Source organism: Stegodyphus dumicola, chromosome X1 (genome assembly GCF_044657685.1).
Source record: "Stegodyphus dumicola isolate Sdum_Otavi_A_Nest chromosome X1, ASM4465768v1".
Lineage (NCBI taxonomy): Eukaryota > Metazoa > Arthropoda > Arachnida > Araneae > Eresidae > Stegodyphus > Stegodyphus dumicola.
In genome coordinates this window covers 185160604-185182694 of record NC_140780.1, presented here as the reverse complement: position 1 = coordinate 185182694, position 22091 = coordinate 185160604, and the positions used below count along the sequence as shown (strand labels likewise).

Here is a 22091-nt window from a genome sequence, read left to right as displayed (position 1 = left end):
ATAGTCACAATGTGGTTTCTTTTAGTTCTCACGTTTCGTAAAAGCCAAATAAACAATCATTGAATGCAAGTACTAAACATATTTTTATTAAGGAAAATTAACAAACGGCAAGCTATTTTAAACATTATATGTAAATTTCAATACTGAATAAATGAATAAACAAAACGGCAAGCAATCAAACATAATACAAAATAAAGCAGAAACAACAAAAAACACAGATTCAAGGAAAACATTGCCTATCATGAAATTAGACTTTAATCACTTTCAAAACCATAAAAATCCTTTTCACTATCATCATCATCGAAAACAAGAATATTGTCATCACTACTGTTTCCATCATCACTAGTATCACCTTCTTCGAATAATGCCTCATCTTCTGTTCCGTCAAGAGCATTACTGATTCTGCACTTCTTAAAGGACTTAACAATCACTTCAGCCTTTACGTCCTCCCAAGATCTTTTTACTCACTTGCACACTTGTGAAACAGAGGGCCGCTTCATTCTACCTGAGGGCGTGATGTGGCTCTCCTATCCACTTGTTCCATCGTTCTCGCAGTTTTTCCTTAAATGGCTTATTCACCAATACATCTAAAGGCTGCAATTGGCTAGTCAGTCCACCAGGAATGACAGCTATCTGGGTTTTTAATCCTCCCGCTTTATTCTTTATGGTTTCAATCCTATGGGCGCTAAAAATTGATCCAAAACCAAAAGAGAGGGTTTTCTTAAAAAGAGTCCACCAGGTCGCCCGGACCATATGCTCTGTAACCACAGTTTCATTCCAGCTTCGTCCATCCAGCCTTTTGAATGAACATGAACAATTACACCCGTTGGAAGTTTTTCTTTTGAATATGAAAAACGGCGGTAGTTTTGACTGACACGTGTGTCAGTTGAGTCAAAGAATGTCTATGTAAAGAAGGAAAGGCTCCATAGATGTAATGTGACCGTCGAACCTGTTCGAACTTCGATATCAGCTTCGAGCCTTGGCGCTTTTTGGTGACAGATATTTCACGCATGCACAAAATAATTATGGCAGATGTAGAAAAAGTTACGTGTGTCTAGACCTTTATCCGGGTTAAAAATAGCATTCAGTATTGAAAGTTAACCTGTGTCCTTCACGTATAAGACGCAGTTAACTTTTTTGAGACAAAATTTAGGAAAAAAAGTGCATCTTATATGCCGTCAAATACAGTAAATTACTTTAAGTCCCCACGTGAAGCCATAAAAGGCCCCTTTTGTTGATAAGAAAGTGAAAAAGGCCAAAGAGCATTTAAAACTTATGATGAACTTATTGAAACTGTGATGAACTGAATGGAATGTCAGCCCGAGTATGACCACATGCAACTTCTCATTGCCAAGCGGATGCGTGACTTGGCTGCCCGAAAACGGATAAAGATAGTCAAGCAGCTTACTTTGACTGAGATGTTTCAGCACTTGCAAGTACTGTACAGTGCTCTATATAACATCTACACAAAAGTGTTGCTTTATCATTTTGATGGGAAAAAAAATCTTTTTTTAAATAGTTTTTCCTCCCATTTTCAACATACAGTAATTAACTAAAGTGTATGCAGCTCTTTCTTCAGTAAAAATACGATTATTCAAATTTTGGATTATCAGAATGGGGTCCAGTCCCAACTTAGCTCATAGAACTTTTCCCTCTGAAACAGGCAGTCGCGAGTGATGACGTAGCCATGATGACACTGAGCGTGGAGATGCAATTGACAACATAGAAATTAGCGTTTTAAATTTGAAGAACCAGCGTTTAAAATGAGCTGTGTGTGAAAGACAGCTATAATTTAGAAGAGACAATATTACTGCAGTATGCATTTTACACTGAACATCAAAAAATTTAATAGTACTTACTCAATTTTAAAATAATAGATAAAATGTGCTACTTAGCATAAAGTTCCTTTTTTTTTTTTTTTTAATTTGCAGGGATTTTTTTTAAATGACTGTTTATTTCTAATCATTTCTTTACCTGCATGTTAACTAAGAGAACTCTGCTAATGCTTCTAAGATAACTATAATAACAGCTATTTAAAATTAATCAAAAAACAACCTTAAATTGGCATAGTTTTAAACATGTATGTTATATATGGCAAAATTTCTGCTAATCTAAGTTTGAGTTTCAACCTAATTGTAAATTTTACATTGACATATTTTTCTCCCAATTCAATATAACATATATTTTTTTAATGATTTTGTAGCTTAGGCTTACATTAATATTACATTTAAATAAATACATGTAAGATAGTTATCTTAATTTAGACAAAACAACTTTACTCATAGTACCTAAAAAAAAAAAAAAAAAAAATTAATTTTTCAAAAGTGGGGGGTTAAGGAGGCAGGTCTTCTTATACCAATTATATTTTATCTAGAATGCTAAGCTAGCACAAAATCGAACCAATCATAACACAGGATACAATATAAATATAACTTAACAAAATTAGTTCTCATTTGAAATATGCTTTATGCTATTAACTTCTAAAATGTCATCTAGAAATATTTCAAATCAACACATATTATATATGCTTACTTGTACAGTCACAATGCAACTCAAGTTGTTGAAATATTTATTGGCAGCCACATTCGAAGCAATCCCTTTTTTTTGCCTTTTGGGTTGCTTTTCTTTGGGAAAAAACATATGCATTTCTATTTAAGAAACGCATTCTAATAAAAGTTTGCACTCTGCAATATAAATGAATTGCTTCTCTGTTAACTTCAGGATAATGTTTCTCCAGTTTATTAATTAAAGAGCCAATTACATGCTTCCCTTTAAGTTGTACCATGAACTGCACAAAATATGTTTTAGAACTCCTAAACTGTATTCATCCATGAATGGGGAGGTGTAGTCAAACCTCCTAAGGACAATAATTTAATCCATTCTCAATTAAATATTGGTTCATCAGCACTATTTTTAGATACTGTTCCCAATGATGGGTCTTTGTCTCACACACGGTAGGCAGTATAATCTGCAACATATGTTAATGCTTCTTTTTCAGCAGTCAAAAATTATCTGGCGGAATTCAATTCTAATTCCCAAGCCATAGGAGAGAGTTCCTCTGTGAAATCCAAATCATCAATAGTATTTAATAGAAAAGCATCTTCCTCCTCAGTTTTCAAAGCCCTTTCAAGTATTTCTGATGTTAAAAATGAATCAATATTTCTGCTGTGATCCACACTTTTAAAGATAAATTTGGCAGCTTATTAGCAAGTATTAATTAAGCGGTGTATAACTTCACTAGGTGATGGATGGTCATTAAACCTACTAAGCCCTCAAATGTGACTAAAGAGACTTTGAAGTGCATCCTGAGTTAATCTAGAGGTTAAAATATATTTAGCATCATACGATGATTTCAAATCCTGGTGTAGGCCAAAAAGAGAATTTATTGAAATTATTATTCCTTTTTGGAAAGGCAGTATGTTGGATTTTCCTTGAACTCTTAATCCACTAATGACTTTCTTCATTAATTCCAAAACTTGAATTTGTTTTTCATGATGTTCATTTAATCCAAATGCTGCTTTAAGTATTTTATCTGAAGGAGGGATGGTTTGGTACTATTCATAACATCGAAAAAATTCTCGATTAACTCAAAGAAGTCAGATGCTTTTTGATTTCCTGTAAGGTGGAGTATATCTTTTGCGGTAGTTCTTGAAAATAATGTTTTCGCTGGAGCGACTTTTTGTCTCTCGTTTCCCTTGATCATTAAATAGTTTGGTTTTAGTTTGTGACACAATTTAATTTCTCCTGAATCTCTATTTAAAACCTCTTTAATAATATCAACATTTAAAACAGTTCCATCTTCTAAAACAAATCCTTTATCTAAAGAGTGGTTTCTCAGTAATTTGAGGCAGTGCGCTAAATCTGCAAAAACCCATATTTTTTCGTTTGCAATACTGGATTTGGAAACTGGGAACTATTAATCAAAATCTGTAACACTTTCCACAAAGTACTAGATCCTCCTAAATCAGACACTATTGCTTTCACTTCTACTCCAGATGATAGAATAGGTCTTATGAGTGAAAAAAGTTCTTTCTTCATAGAGTGTAAAAATCAAAACATATTGGTTGTTTCCACTGCGATATGAGACCTCCGATTAAAACAAATTGCACTTTTTTAAAAGGACAGAAAATTTGGTCCAGTTTAGAGTCATGGTAGAGTTAGAATCTATATGCATTTTGTCGAAACTGAGAACGCATATTTTTTCTACAGAATTAAAATATTCGTATCTTTCCTTCATTACAGCAAGAACATCACTCTGAATTCCTGGACTACGTGAAAATTTAGCGCACCATCTCTTTAATGTGCTAGTGCTAAGTAAAGGAATTCCCATTTTTTCTTTCCAAAAATCATAGCTTTTAGACAAGAGAGCCCTTATGACAATGCAATGTGAAATATCTTCACTAGTTCACCTGATTTTTTCCTTCTTTTCTAGCAACGTGTTAATCTGTATCTTTGCAAAAATATACTTTGGACGTTTTCCCAAAACTTCGCTGTTTGGGATTTTAATTTCTGAATTTCCAATACAAATTTCTTTCTAGATGTTGTCCACTTTCTTTATCGCAGAGCAAAACATTCTAAAATTTTTCTTTTCTCTATTTTTCAATCTTTTATTATAATTTTCTAAGGATATTATTTTGCTCTTCAAATTATCAATACATTCTTGTTTATCTTTACACTTAGGGCATACAGGGATATTGTCACTTAGGGCATTGTCACTTGCAAGTTTTATTTCAAAATCATTCACATTTGATTTATTATTGTAAGCTTCAATTTCAGTCTCGGCCTCAAAATAAATTTTCTTTGGGCTTAACTTGTGTAGTTTTTCAAAAGCACTCTGCACTAGTTTTCTATTCAAATGTCTCTGATTTCTTAGTGTTATTTCGTTTACTGCACACCATAAATTTACTTTCGGCACAGTATTGCATTTCAACAGTTTCTTTTGCTTTAATCCAAGCAAGCGATTTCTCATGTCATCTTCCTAATCACTGCACAGAAAATGTTCGCTGCAAATTCCTGTGTTTTTCACATTAATAGAATCCTGTCTTCAACATTTATGTATCCATTCTTTTGTCAAAAGCAAATTGTCCTTTGGGAAAGCATGAAATACAATATGTCTTCGTTTCGTATTTCTATAAGTGTTACGGCATGTTGCTACAGCACAAGAAGCCATATTACATAAAGGATACTTTAAATATAAAATTTAAAAAGAAAACTGACTAAAACAGTATACACAAATTATTTTTAATATTTGCATTATTAGAAAACAAATGTGTATGATTAAAATTAATTTGGGGTATGCGACCTCCAAAAAATCACCTCGCAACTGAATGAAACTAGTTTTAAACGCGTAAAATCAGAGCAAATGCAACACAGACATGTCAGATTACTTCCAGTTAACTCCCTCCATGAGACTCGCGTCGGCGAGGAGTCGAACAAAGGAATGACCTAGCCCTTCTATTTATCCCTGGATTTGGATAACAGGAGTTCTGTACATAAAATATTCCAGGGCCCATACTGAGGGTACCTTGCCAATAGTTGGCAGCAATAGGCTTCTTCTTCTCTACTCTGTGGGGAGACAGAATTTATTTATATTATAATGGTTTATGCTGGGAAATTTAATGACCCTGTGCTAGAAATGAATAAAAGTAGTTTCTTTACTTTAGTTTGCTTACCCCAGTCAAGTTTTCATTTATCTCTGTTTATCTAAAATTTTAATTTCAGCATGTCACCCTTTACCCTAAGACAAACTCATTGATTTCAAAATTGTTGTCTGGCATCAAAATATTACGCAATTGTAGGGGTTAAATTCTGCATATTAGTCCCCAGAAACAAATTCGCTTTATGTTTTCGGAAACCCTAGAAAGTAAAACTGAAAAGTGATTATTGACGACTAATTTCTTACATCATCAAGGTTTATACAAGATCACACAAACCACAGGAAAGTTTAATAAGATCATACAAAAGGGAAGCTCACTGAAGAACAATGGAAACAGGCATGCACTTTGGGTTTTCACCTGGTAGTAAAATGGAAAATCTGCTAATTTTTATGCATTAGCATTTTTACACTTTAGGGAATCTTTGTCGATTTCAGGTGAGAGACACAAGAGAAATTTTTTCAAGTGAGTGGTTTTTGAAATAAGTCTTCACAGTTGGTGAAGGGGGGGAATACTTCTAAGGCCAGCTTTAGATGCAAAGCATTCATTTTTCACAGGTTCCACAGGGCCCATCGACCTGCTAATCGAAAAAAGGGGGCTTTGAGGTGTGTTTGTACTTTCCCTCTATTGAAGAGACATTCTTGAACAAAATTATGTATTACTCTTATTTATGAAAAAGTTAAAAAAAAAAAAAAAAGCTGAAAATTGAAATAAGAGCTTTGAGGTAAATAATAAAATACGGCTTTTCTTCCTGAACTCCTCAATGCTACCTAAATTTAGTACAGTCAAAAGTCGTTAATTCGGACACCCATAATCCGGAATGATCTATAATCCGGACCTCAAAGCTAAAAACTTTCTGTGCATGCGCCGCGTTGGCACATGCGCACAGGCTTTTTACGCATGCGCGTAAGACCTTGATTACTGCGCATATGCGTGTGCGCAAGTGCAGAATACGTTTTCGCCTGCGCGTTTAATGTATAACGGACGGCGTAAGCTAAAATTATCTAATTATCTATTTCAATTAATGTTAATGATTGCATTGTTCCTTAATCTCTGAATTGGATCCCGCTTATTATTTTTTGCAGACTGTAAGAGCAATTTTATAAAAGTAAACTTGAACTTTCGATTATGTCAAATAGAATTTCCGATGCTGGAACTTCCAAAGGATCTACAAAACGAAAGTATGTTTCGATGTCCAACAAACAAAAAGTGGAATTACTGCAAAAAATGGATAAAGACATGAAGAATGTGACAGAGAGGTTAGTGAAAACGAAAAAATTTCGATTGACAAGTTAGTCGGTATTCTCGGCACAGCAATTAACGAGACTTGAACAGCGGAACTTTGTAACTGAACAAGAAATTATGTCTTTTTATAGAATTAAAGAGAAAGTATTATCACATAAAATGAAGCAACTTAAACAACTTACATTGAGAGAAATGTTTAATTAAGTAAACAAATAAATATTAAGCTTTTTTTTTTTTTGCAAATTTCGATACTCTTTAGATCATAATTGTTCTTTATTTCATAAATTACGGTTTCATATTTTTAATTTTAAAATTTCTGCATGCCATCTTACAAGATTTAAACTGATGATCTATAATCCGGAAAAATCGATAATCCGGAATCGCCGAAGTCCCGACGAGTCTGGATTAACGACTTTTGACTGTATACATTTATTAAAATCGTTTTTTAAAAATTAAGCTTACATGATTCCTTCTTTCATGATCCAAAATTTAAGTTCAATCGAAATAAAAAAATTGCATATTTTTCAAGTTGATTTTTAAAATTCGTAGGTTTTAGGAATTTTTTAAAATTTTTTGAAAGAAAAATTTGAATCACAACTTATAACAATTTTACCACATCTTAAAGTAAATATTTTTTAGGCATACCTGCAGAAAAGTTTTTTTTTATTCAAATTTCCGAAGGTATATGTGAATTTATATACCCACATGTTTTGAAATTTGGAATCTTTGTTTTAAGCACAAATAACACCAAATACAGATTTTGATACAATCTTCAATGACTTGCTACAGTTAATTTTAACCTTGACTTTCAAAATACATATTTACGAAGAATAAATCATGGAATTTCTTGCAGCCATTTTATCAATAAATATTTACTAAGTCTATATGAAAAATTATTTTTTTAATTATGAAGGATATTATTCGAATTTTTAATTAATTTATTATTATTATTTTTTTTTAAAGAAATTTTCACCTTCGCCACCATAACATTTGCTACTTTACCGACTTCATTTTATATGCAACAAAATCTATTTTGCAGATTTAAAAAATTGTACATCATATATAAATTTAATACTTCTGATTAAGTGAAACAATAAGTTAAAAGTATAATAAATAAAACATGCTGTCTTTTACAACAAGAATATTTAATTGAGACAAAATTTATTAAAATGGTTTTTCTTGTCTTTTATGTTTGTAGCAGATGCAACAAATAAAGGTAATTCTGGAGATGTTCATGTTCTGATGGTTTTATGTTCAAAGATATTTAGTGGCATGAACTGCACAAAATATTTTGAAACAAGTTGTTGCTTTTATTTGAAAAGGTCACTGACATTACCATCTGAAATTCACATTTCAAAACATGGTAGATTTTTATACAAACATATGATTTTAAATAATCACTTTTATAAATGCCAACTTATGACAAAGTATTCAATCTTACAGTCACTGTATTGATCAGTCAGATTATAGGAGTTCGGTGGTTATGTAGAAATCATTCACAGCTACTTACTGGCCAGATAGTTTAGCAGGTCTTGTGCCACGAGTACAATAATTATCCAGGATGCCAAAAATTCTGGATTCAATTGCAAACAAGGCACAATCTTTATTAAATAAATTTAAGATTTTTAAAAATTAAAAAATTCAACTCTCTCTCTTTTTTTTTTTTTTTTTAAATCCTAAGATGCACCTTTTTGTTAGTCTACTTTCATTATGTGCTTTGAAATGTAACTGTCAAGAACTGAATGCTAATTACATACAATATAATTAGTGAATATTACTGCTACATTAAAAAATAACTGTGATGCAAATATTGGTAACTTTTAATTAATCAAGGTTTTAAGACCTGAACTTCTACTAGAAGTACAAATTAATTATGTTTAACTAACGAATGGCAATTTAATTATAGGCAGCCTTATCTCTTATATTTGTCTCAGCTGGATAACTACATTGGTTTTCAATGAAAAAAAAGCAGAATTTAAGTTTTGTTAGCTTGCTAGTAAACTACCAAGCTGTAGTGCAAATGAGTATTCAACTACATCTGCTATTACTGTATTCACTTAGTGTTCTAAGAATCTGAGCTAAAGATAATGTCCTGAAGAAATTAAATAAGTGTTTAGATTAGGTAACATTAAGTTTATCCTTAAAGCTGAAGTGTCAGAACAATTCTACAATTTTTAAACATTTGCCCGAGTAGCTGATTTTTAAATGGCTGAGAATGATTTTTAACCTTCAGTTTTTCAGTCAGAAACATTATTCCAAATGCTTTATGTTGCATGATCTTCCCAACAATTAATGAATACTACACCCTATAGTCACCCTGTTCTAAAAATAAGTACACATACTTGGTCATCCCACATATTCTCTAGATTTGTCTCCTTGCAATTTATTAATTTTGCTATATTTCTCCATCATTGGGTAAGCACATTTTAACTCAGCTATTTGTCTCACAGGTTTTACTTTAAGCGTAATTTGCAGTTAAAATCTCTAGAAAATGGAAAACAGTCTCCCTGAAAGTTGCAACTAAAGTTTTAAAAGTATTTAATTTTAAAATTTATGGAAAATTTATGGAAATATAACTGTAAAAAAACTGAACATTCTTGTGTCAATGCTGAAAACATATGTTTCTAAAAGAAGGAAACACAACACTTTGTGGAAAACTGCTTCAAAGAAGTCACAGGTTCAAGATAAAATATCTGGAGGTTCAAACCATATTTTGCTTATGTTAAGTATTCCGACAGATGGTGAATACAATTCTCGTGATCCTTTACTAATACTAGTAAAAAAGACAAATAACATCACAAAGAACAACTGTTTTTTAACTGCAGATGTGTATAAATTTAAATTACATCATAGATTGTTATATTATATCATATATGGAGAATCTAAAGATGTCTCAGTTGAATTTGCTGAAGATTTATCCACAGTGTATGGCTATCAGCTAAAAATGTTTTCAGTGCTTATGAAATCAATCTTTTCTTGCCTTCAAAATGCCTATTCTCTATAGATGTTCAGTATCATGGACAAAATCGCTTCACTATATTACTGTGAACAAAGACTGATGAAATAGAAGGCAATTTACCCGCCCCCCCCCAAAAAAAAACTCAGTACTTTTTTTGTACTTTATTAAACGTCTCATTCAATGTAAGTTGTTGAATTTGCCCTTTTTTCGTGGGGGCACTAATACTTTCTTTTTCATTCTAGAGGTAGGAATCACTTCTTACTCAGTTACAAAATTCCGCTGCTCAAGTTCTGTAATAGCCACATCGAGAATTTTGAGTAAATTGCAAATAGAAATATTTTTTGTTCTCAATAATATTTTATCTCTTTGACATTTTCTTTACTTACATGATCATCAGAAATATAAAGATGTTTGAAAATGTTTGTGGTATTTAGTGGGGGGGGGGCGGAACTGTATCTTTAACGAACTCAAAATTTACACACACACAAGATACTTATTTGTTTGCTTTATTCAATATTTCTTTTAATGTAGGTTGTTTAAGTTTCCTTGCTTTTTGTGCTAATACTTTCTCATTAATTCTACAAACAGATATAATTTCTTATTCAGTTACAAAATTCTGTTGTTCAAGTCCTACAATTGCTGCATCAAGAATTCCCACTAAACTGTCAATCGAAATTTTTTTCTTTCTCAGCAACCTCTCCATCACTTTCTTCGTTAATGGTAGCATATTTTACGGATTTAGAACCATACTATAGATTTTGCAGTCAAGTACTGGGTTGATGACCAATGAAAAATTTTTGTTGTATTATTTTCATATTACCACTTCTCCCTAACTTCACAAACTGTATTAATAGGAAAATTTTGCTTTCTCTTTTCAATATCTGAAAAACCTTGAAATTCATGGATATTATCATAAAGCTTACCTAGCACTGTTATACACTACTGGTGATGAATCATGAGAATGGGGACTAAAGATACGATGTTTTGCCAAATTTGTCTTTGCTCTAGCGCTGACAAAGTTAGGTCTGAATTATATTGGTGGAATTATTTATTACATTTACATCTATTTCCCACATATATTTAAGACTTGCCTGAGTCCGAAGTAAATAAATTCGCATATATACTTAAGAATCATCCAGAGACAGTGCTAGACGTTTGTTTGCCCCTAACTTTTAAATATTTTGCCACTATTAAATTTTGCTAAACCAGTGCTTTCCCTACATCCTAATGCCCAAAGTGGCACACTAGCTCTGGTGCTAGTCCAGGGCTTGCTCGAAAAACAAATCGATCTGAATTCAAACAGCTCTAAATATCATGTTCTGGCCTATGGGTATCATTTATAAAATCTATTTTATGCATATGGACAGCTATTAAATTTCTCCTCGTCAACACACTCAACACTTAGAACTACAGTTAGCTAAAGTCTGTAATCATCACCAAGCGTTACATCCACATAAAATCTGCAATACTATTTGGTATTCAGTTATTAATATTTTTTAAAAAAGTTATTTAGGTATGGCTGTATCATTTCTCCTGCAGTGTGTTGCTGAAAGCAAAAAATAATAAACAATGATCTGCTAGATTGACGTTGATGCTAAAGTAACATTAAGAATCCAGACTATCCAGGTTTTATTATAAAAAAGGTACTATCCTGCCAACAGGCCAAGTAACATGATTTAGCACCAATTATGAATGACCCCATACTTTAGAATTCCACAGTAACAGTTGCCAGATGTTGCCAAATGTTTTACCAATGGCTGATGGAATAATACATAAACACCTAAAAATTATTAAATGTGCAGCCATGAAGCATCAAAAAAATGGTTGCTAGTGATCTGGAAGTCCAGATTTTAGATCATATCCGATGTTGGACATCTGGATTTTGGACTTTTTCCTGTATATTTTTTCTGAATGCTCTACTGAAAGACATATTATCCGTATTTTAATGAATGTTTTCTTTCAACATATGCAATTTTCAAATGCATCGTAGTCCAGGTCACAAAGTCTTCTTCCAAAACAAATGCAATTCAAACAAATAAAACCAAATTAAGGAGATTATTTGAAAGAATAAACAATGCTCCTTTTTCTGCTTGTGAACAATAAACAGAAAAGTGAAATAGGCTACCATAAATTTAAATTTAGCCAAGTGAATTGACCTTGGAACAAACGCAAAAAAGTGCAGCAAGATAAATTTTTGAATTTTCTAAATTTATAACCAAATTTTACAAAAATTTTTATTCGTAATTTGAGCTGTAGCATTGAAATACAGAAAGTTGAATAGTCATTTTAGAGAAAGTCCTATTTTGTGTCAAAATACATGTTACAACAATACTATATATATATATAAATCTAATATACATCCTAAGCAGAACTTTCAAAACATAAAAACAACTTGAATTCCATCATTCGGCACAGTAGAATGGCTTATATATATTTTCCATTTCTTTTGACTTGCTGTACACTGGAAGGTACACCAATCTGATTCGCCAGTATGAACCATGATCTTTGAATGCCATTTTTTTTAAAACATCTACTCGGAGTTGTTCTTTGATTTGAACGGAATTGTACAATTTACGATTTCATTCTTGTTTTTTGACTATTAATGGAGGTTTAACTATAACACATTTAACATGGTTTTGACATTCTGAGTGGAATGTGGCACTAACTTCAATTATAATTATTGTTTGCTTTATTCACTACTAACACTGCTCTATGCATGTTATTGAATTCACAGTAAAAATTAATGCATTAATTTTAAATGCAATAAACTCTTTCTAAGACAACGGTGTGTGGTTTCAGATACTTTTGATCTTTCATACAGTTAGAATCTTAGATTCTAAGATTTCATAGATTTACAATTCAGTCGTCTTCAGTGCTTATGCTTGCTGATAAATCAGTTCTCAGAAATACTGGCTGCTTTAAGAGGCAGTCATCCATCAATTATCTGATAGTTCACTGCATCTGGTCATCAAAAGCTAGATAATAATGTACAAACTTTTGAAAAAATGAATAGTGCCCCAGTGAAATATGAATTATATTTCAGTAACAACATCAAAAATGCATGTTAGAATATATTTCTAAGTTTGAGAAAACACAACAGGCTTCCATATCTTGTGTGAAAAAAACTGTATACCCAGCCATTAAATTTTTATATTGTAATAAGTCATAAATAAATTCAATAATTAGACTTGTTTTCATACTGTGCAATAAAGCAAAACCAAGTAATAGGTTTTCCTTTCATCTTCCATACAATATTGTTTGCTTTATTCACTACTAACACTGCTCTATGCATGTTATTGAATTCATAATAAAAATTAATGCATTAATTTTAAATGCAATAAACTCTTTCTAAGACATATATGTGTACAGCACATATATTATCTTTTTCTACAGATTTTTCTGAGAATGGAACAGATTTTACCAAAAATTTTATGGATTTTTCAAGACAAAATTTCAGAAAAAGAAATAAGAAAATGTAACTAATGATCCAGAAAAGAAACAGCTGAAAATAGCAGACATTAATACAGCAGATGTACAATTCAATAACTAATTCAGCATGAGACTGATAGCACCTAGAAACTGGCAATTTTTTACTGAAAAAAGGAGCATAAAAAATCTTTCTCCACAATTCACTACTACGCGAGATACTTTTTGATCAAAAAGAATTTATCTAGCTGTATCACCCTTTTATTCCAAAAGCTATATGCTTTCCTTGCAATGAATACTCAATATGCCCCCTATTCAAATATAAAATAGGTAACTCATACTGTTCTGGAGCACAAACTGAAGGTCAGTAAATACATTCACAGCAAGTTTTTCAACGTGACAGCATACATTAATGTACAGACAGTTTCAACAGAAATATATTTTAAAGGTGAATACTGGGAATAAAACTGTCACCCCTCCCTTATATGTGTGCACTGTATGTTGGATTTTCCTCATTTACTTAGAGTCCATTTCAATACTTCAACAGGTTTTAACCAACTATTAACCCTTTGAGGGGCGGTACATAAAATAGTTTTAATTGTAATATTTTGCATGAGTTGTAACTTATGGACATCAAGACCACAAAATGGAGACTTTAAAAAAAAAAAAAAAAAAAAATCTAGAGCGAAATTCTGAATTTTGAGGGCCTGTATATATTTTATACTGGCATATTTTTTTCAGGTGGCTGCCAATTGCTAATTTTTGTTTTTTTCCATCTACTTTTGTGTCCTTTTGTTGTTCATCTATACAGATGGGTTCTTGAATATAGTTATGTAAGTCTGGAGTCAAATACCTTTAAAATTTTAAAAATAAAATGCACATGTTTATGCACTTTAATGATGTTCCTCAACTGAACAAACTTATGTAAAATATGTGTAAAAAGCTTTTGAAAGTGATTTAAATTCAGTATTATTATTTTATGAAAAAATTTAGCAATTGCATGTATAAACTGTATCATGCTGTAGGTGAACTAGTATAATGTTATAAGAATATGTAATTAGGTGAAAAATAAAACACTACAATTAAGCTGAAAAATGTTTGCATTTTTTGAAGTTATTATATTTTATGCTTTAGCTAGTATATAAAAAGAGCATACTTCATGGTATGATAGCAATAATCACCCCCAACACATTTGATTATCGAGCCCTGTAATGCCCCCTTTTAATTATATATATATATATATGAGTTAAAATGTAGCATTTTGTTCGGAACCAGGAAGCTGTTGAACGATTTTATTCTTTGATACACCTGAAAGGCCCTTATTTCAATCAAAACTAAAAAACTCAAATATTTGCCCCTCCTTTTTTTCCCTTCCAAAGATAAATATTTTGCATCTAAAACTGGCCTTGGAAATATTTTCCCTGCTCTCAAGAACTGTGAAGACCTATTTTGAAAACATATTTGTATCCTAACCCAGGGGAAAAATTTCTCGTGTTTCCTAGTTTCTCACCTGAAATTAAAAAAGACGATACCCTAAAGCAAATTAAACCTTGCTGAAATTAAGGGGCATTGGAACCAAGCTTCAAAAAATTGTAATTTCGGATTTTTCCATTCTCAAATTTCCTACAGTATTATCTTTCTAAAAATACCATTCTTTAACCTGTATGACAATTAGAACTGTAAAAAATCTAGTTTTAATTTGTCATCGAATGCTTTGATCAATGAGGATTTTTACATAAAAACGTGTTTTTCTCCAAACATGATTTTTTTATACTCGATGTACCTTTTCTCAGGAACTATGCTCACAGGTATCTAAATTTTTTATGTCTTATTTATTAGGTTTCCCAATATTTACTGAAATGAGCTTTTTGTAAAGTTTGCTTTTTTTTTTTAAACTAAGAAAACAAAATTTAAAACATTTTTTTGAGTGAGGAAAGTGCTAAATTTTACTATGCCTAACAAAATATTCTGTAAATTACTCTAAAATTCAAAATGTTTCAAAAGCTCATTTCAGTATAGTCAGATAGGTATTACACAAAAAATTTCAAGGGTGTATCTACAGCAGATTTTGAGAAAAGGTATTTCAAAAATCTCCTGTTTCCCGTGTTTCTAAGTGAGCTTTACTTTTGTGTGATCGTAGCATAACCTCTTTGTGGAGAGTGCATTAAAAATTAGCTCTCAATCAATCATCTTTTACCAATTTTGTTGCATTCTAGGATTTTCGACAATACGAAGCGATAGTTGTCTTTCAAAGGTTAACATGCTATATTAAACCCCTACAACTGTGTAATGTTTTGAGGCTAGAGGACAATTTTGAAATCAATGTGTCTTTATCTGGAGAAAGGATGAAGTAATGAAATTAAATTTTTAGCTAAACAGAGACAAATACGAAACTCGATTGGAGTAAAGAAAGAATGCTCAAATAACTTTATTTATTCTGAGCACACAGTCAGTAAACCCCCCCCCCATGAACATTATAATATAATGAATCCGAAACAACTTGTAAATTGATCATAAACAAATTATTACATCATAAACAATTATAAAGAAATTCTGTCATCTCACACAGTAGGGGAGGAGAAGCCTGGTACTGCCATCTAGTGGAATGGTAACCTAAGTACGGAAATATACTGGCCTTAAAATGATATAAATAATCTTTTAAATTAATCATTCTGACTGAAATGCACTAAATATATAAGATTCAGCATGTGTATGTCATATATTTACAGATTCTGAATTTTTCTTTCCCTCCAGTAGAGTTTATGAATTTTCAAACATATCTTGAAACGAGGTATATTTCAAACATATCTTTAACCTGTGAGCACGCATGCCAAAATTATGACCACAAGAAGGCGCACTGGGTATGTCATACCTGAAAGCAATTAACACAATTTAAATTGCTTTAATGATATAAAATGTGGATTAACATAATAAACAATGAACTTTAGAATATTTTTAAAGAATATAATAAATGAAGTACTTATCTTACAATTATTTTTTCACATCTCTGACAGCTATAACACATATGCTCCATACAAATACTGATATTACATTTCTCGCACAAACCGTGTCTTTCTGTCCTTGTTTTTAGGGCACTCAGCGGATCTTTTTAAAATATTTTTCATCTTTTTTAGATGGTGGTTTTATGCTGCAATCTTGTGAAACTATTTTTTCTTTTAGTTTCAAAGGGAGCATGATTTATTGCTGCCCTTCATTTCAGTAATTTTCTACTAACTTCAGTCCTAATGATTTGAGAAAAGAATGCCTGTTTCTAAACTGAGTTGGTGGTTCTTCGGTAGAAAGTAAGATTTGCTACAACATTCAAAATCAAGAAAAAAATTACCATAGGTCACGGTTTCAATACTGTAGCTGTAGAATATGTTGCTCCCATTTCATCTACTGCTCCTTCTGTTAGATTATAAAATGAAATAATCTCCGGCTTTTTAGTACTCCAGTGGTCATCAATTTTATTATCGTTGTGCATAATTGATAGTAGGACAACACTTTCATAATTTGATTTATTTTTCTAATTCACTATCTAATTCTGTGTCTGTAACACTATCTGTTGATGAGTTATGTTGTCTGTTGATGAATTATGATCTTCATCTATTAATTCTTCCTCCACTTCGCTAAATGATTCATCATCTGTTGAAATGGTTTCTAGCATATTTTTCAACCTTTCCATTTCTTTATCATAACTTAGATTCTGTGCCATGCTGACTAACTAAAAAAGTTAGCACAAAAATCTGAGAGACGCGAGAAGGCACGCGGGTATCACATACCCAAACGGTACAATTTCTAGAAAAGTGTTTGAAGAATCACTCCACGGATTTCCCAGCTTCAAGAATGTCACCTTGAATTCAGCTACAAAAGGTTTCGCTCATTTCCATGAAAGGGGTTTGGAGATAAGTGACAGAGAATATGCCCCTGGGTATGAGATACCCGTCGTGCTTGCTCGCGGGTTAAACGAGGCATATTGCTTTTATGCAGTTTTTCATAACTGCAAAATACAAAGCAGGCATACGGTAGTACCGCCATTTAGATCAAAAGAAAACACTGAAAACTTATGGTGTAGAAAAACTAGCATTTTTCATGAGGTTAAAAAATTGACATAAAAAATTGACAAAGTACCCTTTGAAGAGTTAAATCCAAATTCTTTATAATTTATGGGGCAGATATTTCTAATTATCAAAATTTTATTCATAAATGAAATTCTTAAGTTGGCTGGTTGGTTTGGTAGATTATGACAAAGCACAATATGGTAGAGCCCTAAGGGGACAAATGCCTTCATGGAAGACTTTCTAAGGGAAACTAGTTCACACACACATTACACATTTGGAAAACCATGAAAAGACACTGCCAGCCTGTTCACCTGGAATCAAATACAGTTCAGAACTAACTACAAGTGTTCAACAATTTCATCGTTCAGTTGCTGCTGGGCACTGAAGTTTTTACGAAAATATTTATTTGAGATTTCAACTACTGTTTGATGACACTGATTAATAATAATAAATCAGGAATAATCGACATAATAATCAACATACACTGATTATAATGCAGATAATTACTAGGCAGATTTAATGAGGTTCATTTGATTACCGCAAAGGACACAATGGCTATCTGCCTAAGGGAAAGGATGCCTTTGTGGAGGACTTACTAAGGTGAACTGGCTTGCATCCACATTACACATGTGGAATACCACGAAAACAGCCATGCAGCTATCCCATTTGACAGAATTTTACACATATCAGATTCAAAAAGTAATTTCACTTGCATTTGTCATCTGAAGAAGGTACAAAACTGGGTTAAAATAAATTATACATTTAACTGTTGACTTACTTTCAGTGCAAATTTGAAAATTAGAGCTAAACTTAAAATGTGAAAGACTGCTTCTTATGATTTTCTTATGAAATGAAGATTTCTGTATTTACTGCAAATTCTCACAAGAGAATTCAATTAGTTAAGTTTAGATAATAAAGGTTCTCATTACTGTTCTAAAATATGAATTGTGACACCATAAAACCTCAAAACAGCTGAACAAGAGATTCTATTATAGTGCTGATGTAGCTGTAATAAAACAAGTAATGAAACTTCATGAGTATATCCAGTTAATACTATGCCTATCCATATCATCTAGCCCACTTGACAACATTTCCAAATTAGGACACTTTCCTTATAAGGAAATTAATGTCCCTATTCTTCACTCAGAAGTGCAATGAGAATTCTTTTGCATATTAAATCTGGAGTTGCAAGACAACAGCATACCGTTTCAGAGAATGACCCATAATGATGTTTCCGAATTCATTGTCAATATTTCTACCTTTACACAGGAATGAGGGGGAACTAAATATTTCAAAGGGACATTTAGTATGCGGCCAGGTTCCGCTAGAACATGCTGCCGTAGCCAAAACCACCTTACAGATATTCCACATATTATTTAAGGTACTGATTCAGAAGCTGGATTTATAACTCCTGAATGACTCAAAACTGCATATCTATTTTTATAAGTATTATTTAATATCATCAGATCAATAATGCAGTTAATTTAATATCATAATAATCAGTAGTTACCTGTGACATCTATCCATTAATTAGTACAAATCCCCACATACATTACTTCAGTAATACTATCAGTTCTAGCACAACATCAGACCACCACTTTTACAGGGTTGAATGAATTACAAAACACATGCATACTTGCCAACCTATGACACTTAAAAATCAGCAGAATTTTCACAATGTTAAGAAGACTTTTTAAATGATAAAAATAGAGTTTTTAATAATGAATTAACTTTAAATAGTTACTAATTCTTAAATGCAAGTAAGACAAATATACCTTACACATAAAAAACATTTTTATTACTTGCATCGTTTAAGGAAAAAAAAAAGACACTTTAATCAGTTTTTGTACAAATGTTATGAACAGTGGCAGATTTTGCTTTTGTTAAGAAAGAAACTTCATAATTTTGTTCATAGCAATTGCCACATACACCTCCTTTCGCTAATAAAAGTTTTTCTAATGTGTCATCACTAATATTAGATCTAAATTTAGTCCTCGTTTTCGTAACAACATTGAAAATCCTCTCACACTCTGCATTACTATGGGGAACTGTCAAGATGGCCAACATACTTCTAGACAGTTCACTATATTTTAAAATTCCATCAGCACCTTTCAGTTTTCCAATTAAACTCCACTAGGTGTCAATCCTAGCTGATTTTATAACTTCGTTCAAGTTTTCTAATTGTAAACTGCAAAATTGCGACTGCAATATATCAGTGGCAACATCAATATCATCATCTTTCATGACTAAATGAAGTAACACAGGAAATCTGTTCAAAAAGTACCTTATATCAGACAAAGATGCATTTGCTAGTGCAGAAACATCAGCAACTTTAGCATGCAAAATCACTTCATTGTTGACTGGAAATTTATGTAGTATGTAATCACATACTCGACAGAAGTAACGGATATTGTTCGGAGAACAGCCTTAACCTTAACACCAAAAAGGGGAGAAACAGCTTATTATGGTAGACCACGTTATGGTTGTCATCTGATGATGTACTTCCTCTAGGAGGACAGTGTGATACTTTTTCCCTGCTGAAGGGATTATCCATAGTAATATCTAACATGAAGATAAAACTTATTTTTGTCTTCTGAAAGTTCTTCCACTACTTTTGTAGCTGCAGCTCCAATTACCAAATCATCTTTCTTCTGACTTTCTATTTCACCATAAATCACACCATATATAGAATTACAAGACAAAACATAGACTGGTTTTACAAACTTTGATAAAATGTCTTTAAACAGATCATTAATCATTGATTGCAAAACATGAATTAATGGAAATCCGCTTTGTAGAACTGTCTTAAAAACATCGAATGATGGCAAAATGAACTGTTAAAAAAAATTTTTTTTAAATAAAATAATTAAAAAAAAGCAAAAAAGCCTTGTTAAGGTTCGAAGGAAAAAACATAAATATCCGTTCTTCAAAAGATAAACTTACTCGGAAAATGTTTCATGTGTTGAGCAATTTTTTTTTTTATTTTGAGAGAAATTTGTGTTAGTTTTACGCTTATAGTTTCCAGTATTATTTTGAGAACTGCCAGTTTAGTTGCTGAATGCTGCAGAAAATACTTTTTCTCACCTATTTTTAACAATGGAAGTAGTAACAATATCTCCATTTACTTTAGGTATTTTATAACTTTCAATAGAGCCTTTTATCTTAACTCTAGAAGGAATTACTTCTTTTTTAAAAAATGCAAGAAATGGGTTCCATTGATCGAGGATACTAGATAACCATTTCTTTAAAGACAGCCAGTGTGTACACATGTTTCAAAATTTTTCTCATTTCAGTATTATGCAGCTGTTGGGAACTATTTCAATTTTTCCTTCCTTTTAGAACTCCTTTCAAGATAATAATAAATATCAACAATGTGTTCATCCACATTTACTGATAAAGAAGTTGCCCCTTTTTCAGCTGTTAAATTTAAGAAGTGACAGGTGCACCTCATAATCTGCAAATCTAAATTTTCTTTCCTTAAGATGCCTGCAACACCGGTCTTCAAGATTACCATTACTGGTGCATTAACGGCACCAAGTGCTAAGCCCAGAGGGACTGCATTTTTTTTTAAGGTTTTTAATAATTAGCTGTGCTATATTAAAGCCTGTCGAATGCCCTTCTAAAGTGGGGACAGAAAGTAAACTGCACTCAATTTCTGAAGACTCTGAATTAAAAAAAAGAAACAACAATTGGATACAGTTTTAAATCAGTATTATTACTTCCATCCATAAAGAGGCAGAATGAAGCTGTTTTAATGTAATAAATAACTAAAGATTTACTTTTCAAACCCATTTTTTTAACAATTGCACCTGTTTTGGTCCTTGCACTTGAGTATTTCTTAGCGATTTCACTATCGGGAAACATTTTTCTAAATAAAGCTGCAGTGTGACCCGACGCATTCAGTGGCAGGCTGTGCTCCAGTAAAAAGCCAGAGAACAGACATTCTGCATTAATAATTTTTGGTCCTTTGTTTCCGAAGAAAATTTTAATTTTTTGTTTTTTTCAAAATAACTTATGTTGTCCTTGTGTTTTGTGTACTCACATGTTTGAGAACATCCGCCCTTCCACCATGCGAAATCGAAAAATCGCAATGACAGAAAGTACACATCGCAAATTTATTACATTTCCTTGAGGAAATAATGGAAGGAAAGTCAACTGTGTACAGTTTTTGAAACATACACGAGTATTTCACCTTTCTCGCAGACATAAATCCAAATAACAGCCTTGAGCTTGCTTTGTGCTCATCAGCTAATATATGCCAGATGACACGCAGTGGAGCTCGATGCCCATTGGAGAAATGGAGAACGTTTCTGAATACGTACATGTTCTCACTTACAAAGCAAAAGTATTTGGAACTTCTTGAAAACTATGATGCTGTGGAGAATTGCCATTAACACTGACAAAACCAAAACCATTATTTTCAGAAAAGGACAAACAAACTTCCTTCCGCCTAATCCCATCATCTTTGACGATGATATTCAGTGGACGGATCAAGTGAAGTACCTCAATGTAGCACTTGACAAAAAACTCGCTTTTCAGCAACATTTACACGAAACTGTCAGGAAATTCAATAGCTACTATGCATCCTCTCCTCGGCAGACACAGCAATCTGACTATCGACAATAAACTTCTTTTATACAAGCCCACCCTTAGACCTTCTTTAATTTACGCCAGTCCAGTATGGAGACACGCCGCTACAAGCCACATAAAAAAGATCTAAGTTATTCAAAATAAAAACCCTTCGTG

General features: G+C 32.2%; 1 protein-coding gene across 2 annotated transcripts in view; it reads right to left on the bottom strand.

Moving 5' to 3' along the window:
- Nucleotides 1-22091, bottom strand: part of LOC118199402 (eukaryotic translation initiation factor 2 subunit 2-like) — a 187904-nt gene that overhangs the window by 1009 nt on the left and 164804 nt on the right. The window contains exon 9 of one of the 2 annotated variants that reach the window (XR_015038742.1): nt 16012-16156. The exons of the other annotated variant lie outside the window; for it this stretch is intronic. The gene's annotated coding sequence lies outside the window, so the exon portion shown is untranslated. The remainder of the gene's footprint in view (nt 1-16011; nt 16157-22091) is intronic. 2 annotated transcript variants of the gene reach the window in all.